Source organism: Falco biarmicus, chromosome 8, assembly GCF_023638135.1.
Source record: "Falco biarmicus isolate bFalBia1 chromosome 8, bFalBia1.pri, whole genome shotgun sequence".
Classification (NCBI taxonomy): domain Eukaryota; kingdom Metazoa; phylum Chordata; class Aves; order Falconiformes; family Falconidae; genus Falco; species Falco biarmicus.
In genome coordinates, this window is record NC_079295.1 from 44,134,259 (window position 1) to 44,150,510 (window position 16,252).

A 16,252-nucleotide genomic window follows, 5' to 3' on the forward strand; every position below is an offset into this window, starting at 1 on the left:
AAGACAGCTTGTTAAAGAGATACTCTGCCTGTAATGAATGCCATGTGTACACAGACTAACCAACAATTACTTTTGTCTTCTGCAACCCAAGTTTATCTTTACAAGTTCTATGCAATTTCCCACCATACCCAAGCATAAGCATTAACTGATGTGTTTCCATGTTTTCATTAAAACTACTCTGTTTTGGGATTCTTCAAGCAACTTTCATTTACACTGTTATTCTCTCAGAGGACATACAACTTTCCCCAGCTTCAACTCCATCCCCAAAGCTAAGAAAAATGATTTAGCTGAGCATTAAACTCTTTTTAACCTCTTTTCTTCCATTTTTGTAACTAATTCTCAGTGGAGGAGGCCTGTCCATAACTGTGTTTCACCTTCTGAAATCTCCTTTCTCTCCTTTCCAGAACAGAAACAAAAAAGCTAGGAAACAGCCATCTTCACCTATCAGATGTTTTACAAGAAGAGAGCGAGGGCCCAAGTCAAAAATTATCCCTGTGACTAGGAAAATGTAGGCAGCTAGGGAAAAAAAGAAGGCACAAGATCCTGAAAACCCAAACCTTTCTACTTCCCTCCCTCTTCACCTTGTTTGGACAATGCTACTAATTATTTTACGGGGCAGTGAGGTAGAAACAGGGATAATTTTGTATGTGGCAGCAAGTATTAATGGCACTGAATAAATGTCACAAAACATAGTGTGATGGTTGGCAAGGAGGGAACATAAAAGCGTGCACATGGAAACTGCAGCCAGGCATGGATGCCTGAATATATGCAAGAGGGATGAATTAGGATGCATACATGCAAACTGCACTTGTCCATATGCATTTGAGTGTGCAGGAATGTCATGGCTGACAGCACAGAAACAACTCTTGTTTTTTTTAGCTGTTCTTACAAAATTGTTTCAAACTGGAATTCAAGCTTGTGCAGTATGCAAAGAAAAAATAAAAATGTTACTGCAGTGTTCCTTAGCACAGATGTTACTCCTCATGTATGATCTCTCTCCTCAGAATTTTGAAAATGTTCCCTTAACAGGATTATATACATATCTGATATTGTAACAACAACAACAATAATATTGTTCATGAAAGACGTAATTGGTAGAGCTTCTTTGGTAGTGGTCAAAATACCTTCTTGTTCCCCAAAAGAAAAAGCACAAACCTCACTCCCCTCAAAACCTTTAACCTGCCAGTCAGAGGCATGTTAAGTTTTTATAAGAACTGGGGAGCACACTGAACACTTGTGGGGCACACAGAACACCTGTTCTTCCCCCACCTCCCAATTCCCCGTTAGTTAGAAGTGACATATTAACATAAATAACCCTTAGACATAAGTACTGTAATATAAATAGCTCTAAGAATCTGCATTAAATCATTTCATTTTTTTCAGAAAAGAGAACTAAACATGACTGGTCCCACTTGAATATATACTGCATATAAATAATTCACCTGAATTTCCCCAAAACAGGTTATTAGAAGAAGTACTGGGCAAAATTTTTTCCTAGCAGGTTTTCCCCCAGTAATTACCATGCTTTTGGTCATCCCAAATACATTAATGAATTCAAGCAGTACGTTCCAAATAATTCCCAAATTTTTACTTAATCACTTGGATTAATCAAGACTGCCATATCACAGCATAAATACCTTGAGCCCTCTTACCCAGGCTGTGGGAGATCCACATTCAATTCTTAATTCTATAAAAAGGAATACGGAGTCATATTTATGGTTAAAATTACTCCAGGTTGCAGAAAGCAGAACCAAAGAGCTGAGGTTGGAAGGGACTTCTCAAGATGGTCTAGGCCAACTTCCTGCTCAAACAGGCTCAGCTAGGTCCATGGCAAATAGAGGTTTACATATCTCCAAACAATGGAGGCTCCACAACCTCTCTGGCCGACATGTATTAGTGTTTATCCACTCTCTCAGTAGAAAAGTGATGGATGCAATGGAATTTCAAGTGTTTCAGTTTGTGCCCGTTGCTTCTCATCCTGTCACTGGGCACCTCTGAGAAAAGGTGGCTCTGTCCCCCTGGCACCCTCTCTCTGGGTGTTTACACCCATCAGTGAGATCCCCCCGAGCCTACCCTTCTGCGAGCTGAGCAGTCCCAGTGCTCTCTGCCTTTCCTCATAGGACAGGTGCTGCAGACCCTTCATCTTAATGGTCCTTTGCTGGACTTGCTCCAGTAAGAAAGAAATAACAACACACTTTTTGAAGCAGGGACCTGTATCCACCTGTCCTCAAAATTAAGAAGAACATTTCATTTTCAGACTAGCTTGAACCAGGGTCTTTTCATTCCTTGACACTGTAGCTGTTCCACTTGAAAATCACCAAGAAGCAGAAGAGCGTCTCTCTTCCAGTGTCCAGACATTCCCCTGGGAATGTCTCCTCTGCTGTCCACTGTCTTTTCTTTTACATTAAAGAGTTACTCGGGTGCAGAGAGGAACACATTTTCTCTATAGTTCAGTCCTCACTCACATCATTCTCCTGGATCAGTTCCCATAGTCAGTTCTGGGACTTGAGTCCTTCTCTCCTATCATCTGAGCTCATATTTCCGTAAGTTTGTTCAGAAGTTAAAATCATGAAGACGAAAGCAGTTGCTGTAAGATTTAAGCAAGTTCCAAGAAAAAGAAATATGCACTTAGCTATGTTTTTAGGCATAACAGAAATGCATCTTCTTGAGGAAGATGCAAAGCAAAGGACAGAACCACCTTTTCTCAGAGGTGCCCAGTGATGGGATGAGGAGCGGGAAAAGAGCGGGTAAGAGGATCTAACATGCTTTCTTGGGAGAGTTGTCCGAACTCTCCCAAGTTCTGAAGACTGCCGCTGAAGAGGAGGAATAGCCAAGTATAAGCAGCAAGACGTATTTAGACCTTTATTTCAGGGTTTTCTAGAGATCTGACACTGCTAACAAATTCAGCATTAGACAAGGTCTAAACAGCTTGCTTCACTTGGAAATAATGAAAATGAATAAATGAAGACTCTAAGCAAAAAAATGCTATGTAGCAGAGGTTTATTAGACACCCCACAGGGGAAGCCAGCAGATTTGGGCCTATTGCATGCATAGGAATGACAAACTTGTTCATTCTAAGCCACGCAAGAACAAGAATACCATCAAGCAGGCAAAGAAATCCATAGCAGCTCCACATCTGGGCTGGTTTTGGCTGGAGCACAGTTAGTTTTCCTCACAGTAGCTGGCATGGGGCTACGTTTTGGATCTGTGCTGGAAAGAGCGTTGATAGCACAGGGATGTTTTAGTCATCGCTGAGTGGTGCTTGCGCAGCCTTAAGGGCTTTTCTGCCCCTCACCCCTCCCCACCAGCGAGCTGGCTGGCGGGCACAAGGAGCTGGGGGGGACACAGCTGGGAAATGAGTGTTGAGAACAGAACTGGCCCAGCAGAGCCTCTGTCAGGACGACAACTGATTGAAGGAAATCAAACAACAATAAAGCAGTAAGCAGATACAGATGCTCACCTAGTCTGAAATCACCTCAAGCCTCCTTACTCATTCATTTTGGTTATCAGTCGTTTGCATGGCATATGTTACGTGCCAATCTCATGGCAGGCCTTAATCACTTTCCCTAGTTATTTTCACACAGCTCTTCTGTCAAATCCATTTAATTCAAGTCAGAAATCAATATTGGGGCACAAACTAGATTTTTCAAAAGGTCTTATACAAACAAGTGAGCATAACCAAGCACAAAATATGTAACTTCACTCAGGTGCAAAACATTAATCATGCCATGAGGTTCCCCAGCCAAAATTCTGCGCATATCTCCACTACCTTCTACAATGCTATCTACGCTGCCCTAAATCACTATTAAACACACCTATTTACTCAGTGGGTAGAACCTGCTTTCCATTTTTATCTAGTTAGTTTTCTTGAATGCATGAGCCCATTGCCAATCAAGAAAATGGGTAATAAGAATGACAGAAGGAAGGACAGTTTCATTGTAATATACTTTCCCACAGTACCCATTTATTCTTTTCTGTAGGCAGTAAGTATATGGAGTTAGTTCAGATTAACCTTGCCCCACACCCACCCACCCCCTTTATCTAATCCATGCCTTTTCATTAAGGCAAAAGAGGAATCACTTCCTTTAAAAGTGATTCATAATTGCAACAAAAAAGGAAAAAGTGGTAAAAACTGGAAAAGCACTGTTTTCAAAATATTTATAAAATGTGATTCAGTAGGTTGGCATTATGCCACGTCTTCCCCACATGAAGAGTTATCATATAGGATAAAAATTTCTTAACAGAGCTGAGCCAAATTAAAGTGTTCTATTATGTAAGAAATACCAAAAATTAGGAATTAAACTGCTGATGTCAATATATTTCACTTTTTTAAACCACAAACATGAAAACATCTCTTTGCTAGAGAACAGTTTCAGTTCCACAGCCTCAACTTATTTTGTGGGCCAGCCTGCCTATAGAGGGGAACTTCTCAAGGGAGTACCGTCCACAGAAGATGGCAGGGGCCAGAATGAAAAGATTCCCAAACCAAACCCTGTCCATACCATCATGGGTTCAAAAATTAGGAACTAGACTATCTTAATTCAGTAACAAAGGATATAGTAGACTGCCTTTTATGGAAACCCAGCCTGTATCTGTATGTACCTTGCAAACTACACTTCACTTTGTACAACACACGGCACTGTGGGAACCCAATCTTATCTGAGAGCTGTAAGCACTGCTGCAAAACAAGTAACAACAAAGGGCGGGCAGTGAAATGGAGCGTAATAGCTGAGCAGTCTTTGTGGCATGCATTTCCATCCTTTTAATATTGTGCTGTTTAAAAGTGACTACCTGCTGTTGAATTTCCAGTATTCTTACAATTTAAGCTTTTCAAGAAAACCCACTATATTCATCAGGTTTTTACTCCAGAGGTAGTATCATGCAGGCCTGAAGAACAAAAACATATCCTGAACAATAATTCCGATTCACTAAGGCAGTAATCTGGGTCCTCAGAATGCACACACAGAAAAAATTAATGTGTTCTTGATTGCATTCTTTCATTCCTACGAGTGCAAAATCAGAAGGGTAGAGTTTACTGTGTCAACAGTAAATGTTCTCTTTAAATATTAAAAATATCTTAGTAGTTAAACTAATATTGAAAGTACACTGAAAACTGGATCCCCTATTGCCTGTTTCACAAAGCAGCTTACATTTTAGCTGTACAAGCACTGCCAACATCAAGTTCTGCAAGTTTTTAATTACAACAGGCATTTCAAGTATATTTCACATTTCATGTATTATTAGAGTAGCTTTTGCCAAGTGAATCATTAAATTGCTGTGCCGAACAGAATGCATATATACCTATTTTCAGTTCGTTATTTCAATATTGCGTATTACAATAAAGTACACTACAAACTAATTAAAGTAATAAATTAGTTCTTTCACTCTAACATCTGAGGAGTAATAATGTATTTACCATGTACTTAATGCTACAGATACATCTCGCTTAATGACAAAAAAACTTTTGAGAGACTTCGCTTGGGAATTCCCACTAAATTAGCACACGGTAACACCGCACCATCAAGGTTTTCTCTTTAAGCAATGCTGACTACATTATAAACAGATCTTGAAGCTGCCTCGAGTGACACGAGAATCAGCATCAAGCTCCTTCTGGCAGCTAAACTGCCTAGCTAGGCAAACAGCAACACAGGACAACTGGCTGATGTAGAGAGGGTCTGCACAGTAAAGGTCACACAAGGAGTAAAACTAGCTTTTGGAAACTGAGGCAAAAGTACACTACAAACCAAAGGGACATAAAATGACCAGGTGGAACAGCGTCACAAAATGACTACACAGAGCTCCAGATCAGTATTCTCACAGGCTACACTGTGCTACACAGTTATAATAAGCTGCTAGAATTCAAATTCAGAATTCCTAATAATCATTTGATAAAGTCAGTATTGTTTGTCATAACTAAAGGCGTAAAAAGAAAATCCTCTGATATCCCCACGTGGACTCTCTCTAGCTCACTCCTTTGACCTTATAAAATGACCCCATCCCAATACACCTTCAGAATCTCCCAGAGCTTTATTCATCTCTGAAACATTTCTGCACACCTTTCCTTATTTTTATTATGGTTTGCAGGTTTTTTCCTTCTTCAAACTGTCCACAACTGATTCCAAGAATGCCTGGGAAAAAATTTAGAGGGTCTCTTCAAGAAAAATAACTTCACAAAAAAGATGCTACATAGCAAAAGTACCACCACAAAATCTGAGTAAGTTGCAGAAGCACACCACAGAATGCTATTCCAGCACTGGTAAAGGAACTGGCATTTTCATGGTGGCATCACCGTGCAACTGAAAACAAAAGCAGCTGCAGCAGTCAGGGTTGCGTGGTCAGAAATGTTGAAACACGATTACAAGATGACTAGAGATTCAAATATTATTTCAAGGAATGAAGTATAAAGAAATAATTAAATATTAAAAAAATCCTAACCATAAAACAAGGAACCACAGAATGCATCTACATACGTATGTCCACAGCTCTCACTGGTTGTTCCGCAAAGCTGGTAAAGGAGTAGCCGTGAAGTGTTACTTGATGTTTCACAACTGGGCCAGCACAGACACCTAAGTTTAAAGTTACATTGTGCACAACATCTGAGCCCAAAACTGGTATAAGTAGCAGTAAGATTCCTGTTGTGTGGCAACGCTCCACATGAGGGTACTGAAGGTACCCTTGAAAGCAGAGAACAAGTTCAGCAGCTTTTTGGCTTGCCCAGCTAGAAGCCAGGCAGTCCTTCACAACCCCAAAATCAGCCCTGGAAAGGATGAGTGCCAAACTGCATGGGAACTGGCATCTGCTCCCTTTCCTTCCACAGGGTTATTCAGGCTAGAGTCCTCTAGGTCATCTAAGGCTTTCCTACAGCTACTTACACTGTGCTCATATGGAGCTCTGAAGAAAGAGGAAGCTTGGAATCAAGAGTCCAAAAGCACACCAAGACATGTCTGCAGTTAGATAACCAGACTGATCTACTTCCATGGCCAGGATCAGCTCCTCTCCTTTCTTTCCCTCCTTCCCAACTTTACTGTGCCATCATCATCATCTCTACCCAGCTTTTCTGCCCTGTTTCTCACTGAATATGCAATTGAGATTTATCCCGTTTATGGTAAAGTCAGAGATACCTCCTCATTTTTCCAGATGGAAGATACAAGGCACAGAAGGGAAAAAATGCCTCTTAATTGCAAGTTTGGATTCAAACCACGTCAATCACGACATTCTTCCTTCATGTTTTTAAGACAAGGACTGCAGCCTCAGAACAAGTTGGTGACCTAAAGAATTCTGTTTACAAAGAAAAGGCTGTTTTAGAGCTATACATTTCTACTACATCCTGAAAAACTGAATTCAGCAAAACAGATGTAAAAGGTGATTAAGTGATAAAAAGTTATGGGCTAAAGGAATTACAGGATTGCAACATCAGGCCTTCAGTAAGGATATTCTTCTCAGTTCAGTTCCTAATAGACACATCATCCAGTCAATGAAAATGATTTAATAAATTTGGCAAACTTCTTATTTCCCCACACAAGAGAAGGTCATTACTTTTTGTCTGCTATAGAACTGGCCAAACAGCACAGTCAAACTGAGATCACTAGAAGATTAACATGGAAAACTCATTAAAAGGTGACTTTCATTACCAGCAGTGTAGCCTCTTCACTTGCAATATAGCTTAGTTATTAATACTTCAGATAAAAGTAGTACATGCTGATCTATGTCTCTTGCCTGAGCAACTCCGTGCCATTCTATGGTGGGAAAAAAAGGAAAGATTCTTAAGAAAAGGGGGAAGGAAATGTAGAGGAAAATAAAAAATTAAAGACCTGATCTCCCATAGAAGAACAAGGATCCACCCAGCTCATTTCTGTTGAGGTTAATAGAAGTTAAGCTCAAATTCCACTTGGGTTAGTGGAATAATAAATCCCTTAGACTTAGATACTTTGTAAGTGGAACAGGACAATAGAATCTGTGTTACAAAACTAACACAATTTTTTAAAGACACTAATTATACAGAAATGTCTATTCAATGACTATGTAGCACATTTCATTTAATTAAAGAAAAAAAGTTTTCAAACTTACTTGCATTCACTCGTAATTTCTCATTACACTTTCAAACCTCATTTTGACTACTCAAACTTTTAAGTCTTTCTGCCATGGACTAGGAAGAAGGAAATGAATGCATGTTATAAAACATTTTATTTGCATCTCCAGGACAGAAATGCTACTGCTTTCCCAAGACAAACATGTGAGCCTCCATGGTATTTGCACAGCACCCCCAACACTCCTAGGAAGCAATGGCTGTACACACTCTATAGATGTTTTGGGCATGCATGAAAAGCATGAAATTTAGGAAACACTAGACCTACTGGTAACATATGCCAGTGTGCAGCAGCTTCAACAGCTCTCAGATACACAGAACTTGCAGCACAGGTACTGGAGAGCAGATTTGCACTTGTGCAGTGGGCAACTCATGGATTTCTAAATTTCCAGATAACGAGTTGCTTGCCAAGACTTTGGAAGTCACAGGCAAATTTTGCCACAACTAAGCTGACACCTCCAAGGAAACTGGGATGTAGAGTAGACCTGCTACTGATGTATAATTGTATCAGCTGAAAGTAAGAACTTGCATTAATCAAACCCACCACACATTGAAATATAAAATATTAACACTGTTGTTCTTGGAAATAAGAATAGAAAGTGTACGTATATATTCCTAAATGGAAAGACAATGAGATGGGTGCCTCAGGGTATGAATACTAGAGGTTATAAGAGGGAAAAAATTAAAATGTATATTAAGAACAGTTCCCTGGAGTCTGAAGTATTATGGGGCAGGGGGGATCCTTTTTTAAAAGCATTATAAATACTGTTTTCTTGTGCATCAGTAACCTTATGAACTGACATGAATGTTTAGAATAGCAAGTGTGTCAGTTATTAGTTTACTGTGGAAGGAATTTCAGATTTGCAAGGGTAAACATCAACAACCAAGTAGAAATATTTAGCAAGAATCGTTGCTGTTCACATGTTTTGGTTCATATGCTGGTGGTAGCCGCCCAGAGAGCTGAGGTGATGAGGTGATGCCTCCTGCCAGCACCTTAAGCAACACACCAGCCAGGCACCCTGCTGTCTGTGCTCTGTGATACAGTGCTTAAAGTCCTGCTGGCCGTTAGCTTCCCCACAAACACTAAGCATTCAAAATCCATGCTAACTCCTAATTCTAAATACAAAACCCCAAAATCCCCCCAGTGACAGAGGTGACTGGGCAGCAAACACTCTGAAACAACAGGTCACTCAGCAGTCCAGCAGTGAGAATGATGCTAACCTTCCCTGGGAACAAGACTTCGCCCTGCTGCCGTGGCAAAGAACTTGTCCGTATTGCTTACACAGCACCTCCTGAGACCACACAGTTAATACATGATGTTACCTATGACATCAACAGTTACTGATGTCAGCAATATTATATATTAACAGATATTAACAGATGGTGATCTGAAGTCTCCAATAACTTTCAACTCTAAAAACCTGTTCCTTCTTCTCTAGGCTGGGGATCCTTCTACCCTGAAAACTTCTGAACAGCACCTGAAGTCACATCCCGACCCCACAGGGTCTTGAATGACGAAACAGCAAATGGTGCAGGCTGACAGCGTTTTGCTTCTGACTGCCTTACACAAGGCCTATGAGAAGCATTTGGCAATGGGACAATTAAGAAATAAAACACTTGCAAGTTCGTTTGTTTTTTTGTTTGTTAACCTCAGAAGATAATCTCATTCTGGCTGTGGTAGAAAACCCAGGAAAATGCACATCCCTAGTAGATTTTTGACTGGTACTCTTGGGCAGCTTGTGCTCTACAGGCTACCTCTAAGAGGTCTGCAAGAAATAGTGGAGAAAAGCAAGGCTCCTGGCACTAGGATTGATTTTGTTCCATAAAATAATATCCGTATCCACCTCTACAAAAATTTTAATTTGAAAATCAGAGAGTGGCTAAAAGTAACTGTTTTGATTATTAACAGAACTGTAGTCATTTTCTTCAGCTATAAAAGTGTTTAAACTGAAAAAGGAATATGAGAGAAAAGCATCTGAACATAATCCTCAGTTGTAACCTGAAGAGTAAGAAGATATATTGCTTTTAGTTATGCAATTTAGTCACCAGGGCTAGGACTGTTACCTGTCAAACCTGTGACCCAACATAGGCATGGGTTTAGTTCCCTGGAGCTGGAAGCACATCACGACATCTTTGCTCAGGCCAGTGTGTGAACAGTTCACTTTTCTCAGCTTGTCCTTGTACTTCCTCTCTCTCCTCAGTCAGCGTTACTCAGAATATCTTTCTGTTCTTGACATTGGGAGCGTCAAAATTTTATCAACATGTTTAAACATTATGTAGGCTTAAATATTCACACATACATAACCCTAAGTAAGCTGCATTTCTATTTACAACTACTTAGCTACATTTGCTGTCCTTCTACATACAGTACTATCTCTTCTAGTTCCTTCTGCAGTCATATGAAGAGCTCCTTTGATCTTTACTACTTTTGCAAAATTTTAATGCAAATTGTTTTGCTTGCCTGAGGTGCCACTTTTCCAGCTGAAGATGGAAGATAATTCTCCTAAGAAAATAAGGTTAGCGTGGGCTGTCTGCTTGTCCAGCTACCCATCCTCAAATAATTTTTGGGATCACTGGACAATTTCAACTAAATTTGACAGTTAAGTATATGTTTCAAACATACCTAAGATCCTACAGGCTCTGATGAACCTAGCAGCCAGGTAAGTGAGCAAGATATGTCTCAGGCTGAGGCACTATGTGCTCCTCTGAATGGATGGAGTTTTTGGGGTGCGACAAGTTGTTTAAATTGATCTCAGAGCTGACAAGTCAGCCCATGGTCTCCTCCCATGCAGGATACCCCTGCAGCTCGTTACCAAAACCCTGTAATTTATGCCCAGTACATAACGTTAAGCATGTAGTCATGAGTGTCCTCAGAAAAATAAAAAGAAACACATGTAACAGAGTTACCACAGTTCAACAAACTGCCCCTTGTCAACTTCACTAGAATGTGTGGCTCTGTGTGTGCTCCTAGTCCTTCCCAAATCTGTTACAGTCAAAGAAATGAAGAAAGCATTCTGAAATTTGTATGTTGTCTCATATAGCATAAATTCTAATTATAATACCGGAGCAAACCACAAAGACAGTTTAAACTAATACTTCCCAGGCAACTGGCACAGAGCAGGAGGTCCACTGCTGTGGCTCCGGAGGCTGGTAGCTCCATCCTTACATTAAGCTGATTACCTAAATCACCCGTGCATTGCCTCACAGCCATCTCACTTACAACCTGTTGTGTCCAACCAACATAATGAAATCACTGGAAGCAGCAAGAATGTGTGCTTATAAATTACACTGCAAATATGATTTACAGAACAGGCAATAGCTAAAGTCTGAACTTCCATTTCTCTTAGGTTACTATTTACCAAACCCCTCTGGAATACAATGTAAGGACCTGGTTAACGTAATGAGCATCTGGTTATTTATCTTTGTATTCTGCTAATGATTGTTTCTTAATTAGCAAAAAGGACAATTATTTTTTCATTTGTAGCTTCAAAGATAATGTCTGCTTCTTAAACACTTCATTAATTGGTTTACCAACTACTTCTGTTTGCGTATTGAAAGAGAGTGACATTATAAGAACATTTCTGCCTTTTTCTTGGGGCTTTGCAGTTGCATCACCGTAACAAAGACCTGTGAACTGCACCAGGAGGTAAGAAAAACATGTGGGATGGTAACCCCTTAAATGGGCCACGTCCTCAGACAAAATATGAGGTAATACATTGTGAGAAGATTTGAACAGAGGTTGACAGATTCAGATGAAACACATACGGTATAGGAAAACAGGGCCAGGGCCGGGGGGGGGGAAGGTAAAGCAAGGAACATTTGCATAGACAGTCCCTGCATGTGCTTCAAGCTTACTGCCTATCAGCTTTATCGGACCCAAAAGCCATGTAATTTGTCAGTGTTGTGCTGGCCCCTCAAACTAATAAATCCAGGTATATTAGCTCCAGATTAAAAACATACTACAGAGTCACAGTTGACTCATCTTTGGTGAATCTTAGTCTTAGATATTTGTTCACATCTACTTTGGAGAAATACTATAGCATCCTACAACTCTTAAGCTCACCACATAATTTCTGAATGAGTACCAGTATTTAAAATTTAGGTTATTGAAATTTCTCACACCCAGCAAGTGAATGGGTCACCTCAGTGGTGAATAGACAATGCTTCTGAAAAAGAAAACTCTTCTTTTAAATCTCACTAATTAAATATATTATTTTAAGCTTCCTGCAAAATGATCAGATTATAGTCAAAGTACTAGATTTCAGATCTTCCAGGCTTACTTTTTTTTTTTTTTTTTTTTACATTCAGTTCTAATATTTCAGTGTTGATCTATGGCTGCCAAATCATTCAAATCAGTTACTTGACTATATGCTGAATAGGGAAATACAACTTTTTTTCCCAGAGTTTACCGACAAATCCTTTCTTCTCATTATACATAAAGGGAGAAGGAAGCCAATATGCAATAGGCTTTATATGATTTGCAATACCCCAGTTAATTCCACCCGACTGCTTTCCTTTTGAAATTAATTTATCTTAGCTTCTGCCAGGACAAAGAAAGCAAGAGTTGCTCTCCAAAAATTCCCAACACATTGCAACAGATTTTAACACTGGAGTGGGGATTAATCCTGCAACACAAAAAGAGAAATAGAAAAGATTTAAAGGAAGGCAGGCACATAGCTTTATGCTAAAGAAGAAAAAGCCCACCCTATGCATCATACACAGTAGATTCAACTGTCCTTTTGTCTACTGTTGTAGCTCTTCCCTTGAGTGTCCTTTTAAAACTGTTTTATATGAAGATGGAAAGTAATGGATTATATGTATTTTAAGAAAAAATCAATAGAAAAATAATGTTTTGAACTCATGCAGATACCTGGACTAAATTTCTAAATGTATTACAGCAAGTACTTCAATCCTTCAAACACCAACTGTGAAGCAGCACCCTACCAACCCTCTTAAAAGACCGCTCTCTCACTTCATTACTTACCCACCTTGTGACATAGAGGAATTTCCTTCTCTATGTTGTTTAGGAAGAAGAATTTTTACTCAGAAAGGTATTTTTTACACAGCCATCTGCTAAGGATCCCTGAAAGTGGTTAAATCCACACAGTATAAAGCATACTAAGCATGAGTGATTCTTGGTCACTCATTGAAAGTGTAATCCCCCGTTTTTGTTTTGTTTGTTATCTCATAGCAAACAGGGATGTTAAGGACACGTACCAGAAACGTTTCTTCTTTAAGAATGTACAGTATATCCTCACCAGTATTATCCATTTCATACTTTATTTCATTCAGATATTTATTTCACCTGAGCTTCTTGAGTAGTTTCAAAATTCTTCCTTAGATATTCTGATTTCAGTTATGGGCACACATTGATCTTCTGTGAGATGGAACATGGAATAAGAAAGTCCTCTCCCCAAGTAGCAACTGCTATAAACTGCTGCTTTACTTCTTAATTGCGATACCCCTTGCCAGTCACGAGGCCTAGGGTCTCACTGATGGCAGAGCTGCTTCTAGTGCATTTAAAAGAGCTTTAAATAACATATTCTCTAGTCTGTTTGCTATGCCTTTGGTTTGTTGTTGACAGATGAGAACTATATAAAAGTTAGGTGATATCATGTGGCTACTGCAGTAATAATAAAAATGCATAGCCTGTCACAGATGAGTATTTTCTTTATTGCTCAATCTGTACTACAATTAGGAACAAACTGATTTTCACTCACAGAGAAAGACACACTATTGAAAAACCCCACGAAGAAGCACAGAAATTGATAGAAAAGACATTCCTTTTAAAATAAGTAAAATGGGCTAAATGGTTTACTGACTGGAAGCTATCATATTGGGTCTAGTCTTCTCCCACTGCCATTAACAGCTGCTTAAACAGCCCATTTTGATTTTAATATATTTCTGCATATTGTCTGCAAAATGGGTCTAACAACCCTTTGCATTTCTAGAACTGCTTACATCTATATACACACAGCTTACATATACACAATGTGTGTGTGCCATAACTTCATTTTACAGCTGATGTAAATATAATGATGTAAATAAAGCATATAAATGCTACGACCTTCTCTGCAGCCTGCTGGCGTAATGAAGGAGATCTGTATGGCTCGCATTCAGGGTACAAACTCTTCACAAGCATACCTAGAGTTTACTGTACAGCTCAATCATTACAGCAACTACATTTTCCCTCTGGTGAAGCGATACAGGTAAGATTTCCTTATGCTAAACTTAATGAAATGCAAAAAAGTCAGTCAATTAATGGTCAAAAAGAAAAAGTGGTAGAACAGCCCTAATCCCTGATTTCCAGCTCTGCACTCATTCCCTTAGCAACAGATTCACTTTTTATCCCATCTTATGGATCCTTGTCAGGATGGGGTTTTATCAGTGTAAATTAACTTACTAGGCTGAGAGTTACTTTTTATCTGATAGTTGCCCCACAGCTGCTTTCCACAGTGTGGCATTCTGTAGTTGCACACTTGAGAAGAGTAGAAAGACAAGTCTGTAAAATGAACTAGAACTGAGTAAAGCATGAGTTTTCAAATGCATACACGCATCAAATCTGAACAAAAATTTGGATGGATACAATGGATACATTCAGAATAATTTCTTTGAAAAACAGCTAGCTCCTTGCCCGATTTCAGCTTCCGTCCTCTAGCCCTTTCAGCTGTTGAGCTGATCAAAACAAGGTCACAACGATATCCCCCTCTAATGAAAAAAAATGAAACGTATCTTTCTCTTTCCTCTTTTCTGGGAAACAGATGAATTGTTTTTGTTCAAACGTTCAACATTTTAACAAAGACACCTTTGAAAGCAACCCTTCAAAAGTGTAGGCCTAATAGGTTTAAGTTTCAAACAGTTCCAGGTTACTGGAAACAGGAGGTCAGAATCCAAAAAACTTTCAGGCAATGTTCAGTGCATCACTGAGAATCTTAAGCTACATGGAGACAACCTAAGTACTCCAACACTTGCTTTTTACATTTTGTGGGAAAGAAAAAAGAAAAAAGAAGGAAAAAAAAAGACTGGCTCATAAATTCACAGTTCTGGAATAAATGGCCCTTACACCTCTAACTGTTCAGATAAGAGACACGCAGCAATTCCAGAAAGGAAGGCCTAGGTAAAAAAAAAACCCACAAAACAACCAACCCCCCAGCTCCAGAGAGCTGCTTCTTACTCCACTTGGCTCCAAGGAAGCCTGACACGAGAGTTAAAATGGTGTACTCCCCACTCAGTCAAGCCCAGACAGTTTCTAACCCTAAAGTTTAGATTCAAACCTTTCTATATCAGATGGCTCCAGGAACAGGAGACAGGAGGGTTTTTTTTGTATCACTACTACAGTGAAAAACTGGCATCAACATCAAAAAACTTCATCACAGTACAGTTTTTACTGTGGTTTTCAACTTGTAGAAAGTCAAGATCAGTTGTTTAGTGTTTTGCTGAAAAGTAAGGGTTCACCCGAGATAACGCTGGTAAGGTGAGAATAACACAAAGTGTGGGCTTTCAGATGTTAATTTCTATGCAAGTGGAAAATCACAGAGAGCAGTTTAAACAAATCTTGACATGCCTTTCATGCCCAGAAATGTGATTTCCCTTACAAATGCCTTAGGCATCAACATCATAACAGTTTCCTTTTGCATCCAGGCTCCTCCTATTTTACTCTATTCTCTTACCTAAACACCCCCCCCCCCCCCCCCCCCCCCCCCCCCCCCCCCGGTATTTTTATCTTTTTTCACCACTTAACACAGTAAATTGCTTTTCAGAATATTGCAACACTCCATAACAAAGGCAAATAAGTTATGGGATCCGTTTTTTCAGGTCTTAGAAAGCATTCTTAAAAATAAACAGAAGGGAAGACATATTCATTACTTCTCTGAAAATAGACTAGCATTAATCTAAAAAAACAATGGTGGTGATGATGAATGGAACATATTGCTTCCACTTATGAGGATTCTCGTGTTAAAAGCAATTATGAACTAAGCCTCAGACAGTATTTATATCAATCCAATTTTGATGAGGAAGAAACAGAAACAGAAATATTTTGTGACTTGCCAATGTTACAAAGGAACCCAAGGAATATGATGCCAGACCTTTACTCCTGTGGCTTGCTTATGCCCTCTCATATTGTACACTGCAGAACAAATCTTGTTCTTCCAATACTGAAATGCC

At 39.4% G+C, this 16,252-nt stretch overlaps 1 protein-coding gene across 3 annotated transcripts in view; it reads right to left on the reverse strand.

The window, feature by feature from the left end:
• The window catches only part of CCDC148 (coiled-coil domain containing 148), a 78,271-nt gene that overhangs the window by 21,324 nt on the left and 40,695 nt on the right, over window positions 1–16,252 (reverse strand). The gene's annotated exons all lie outside the window — the stretch shown is intronic.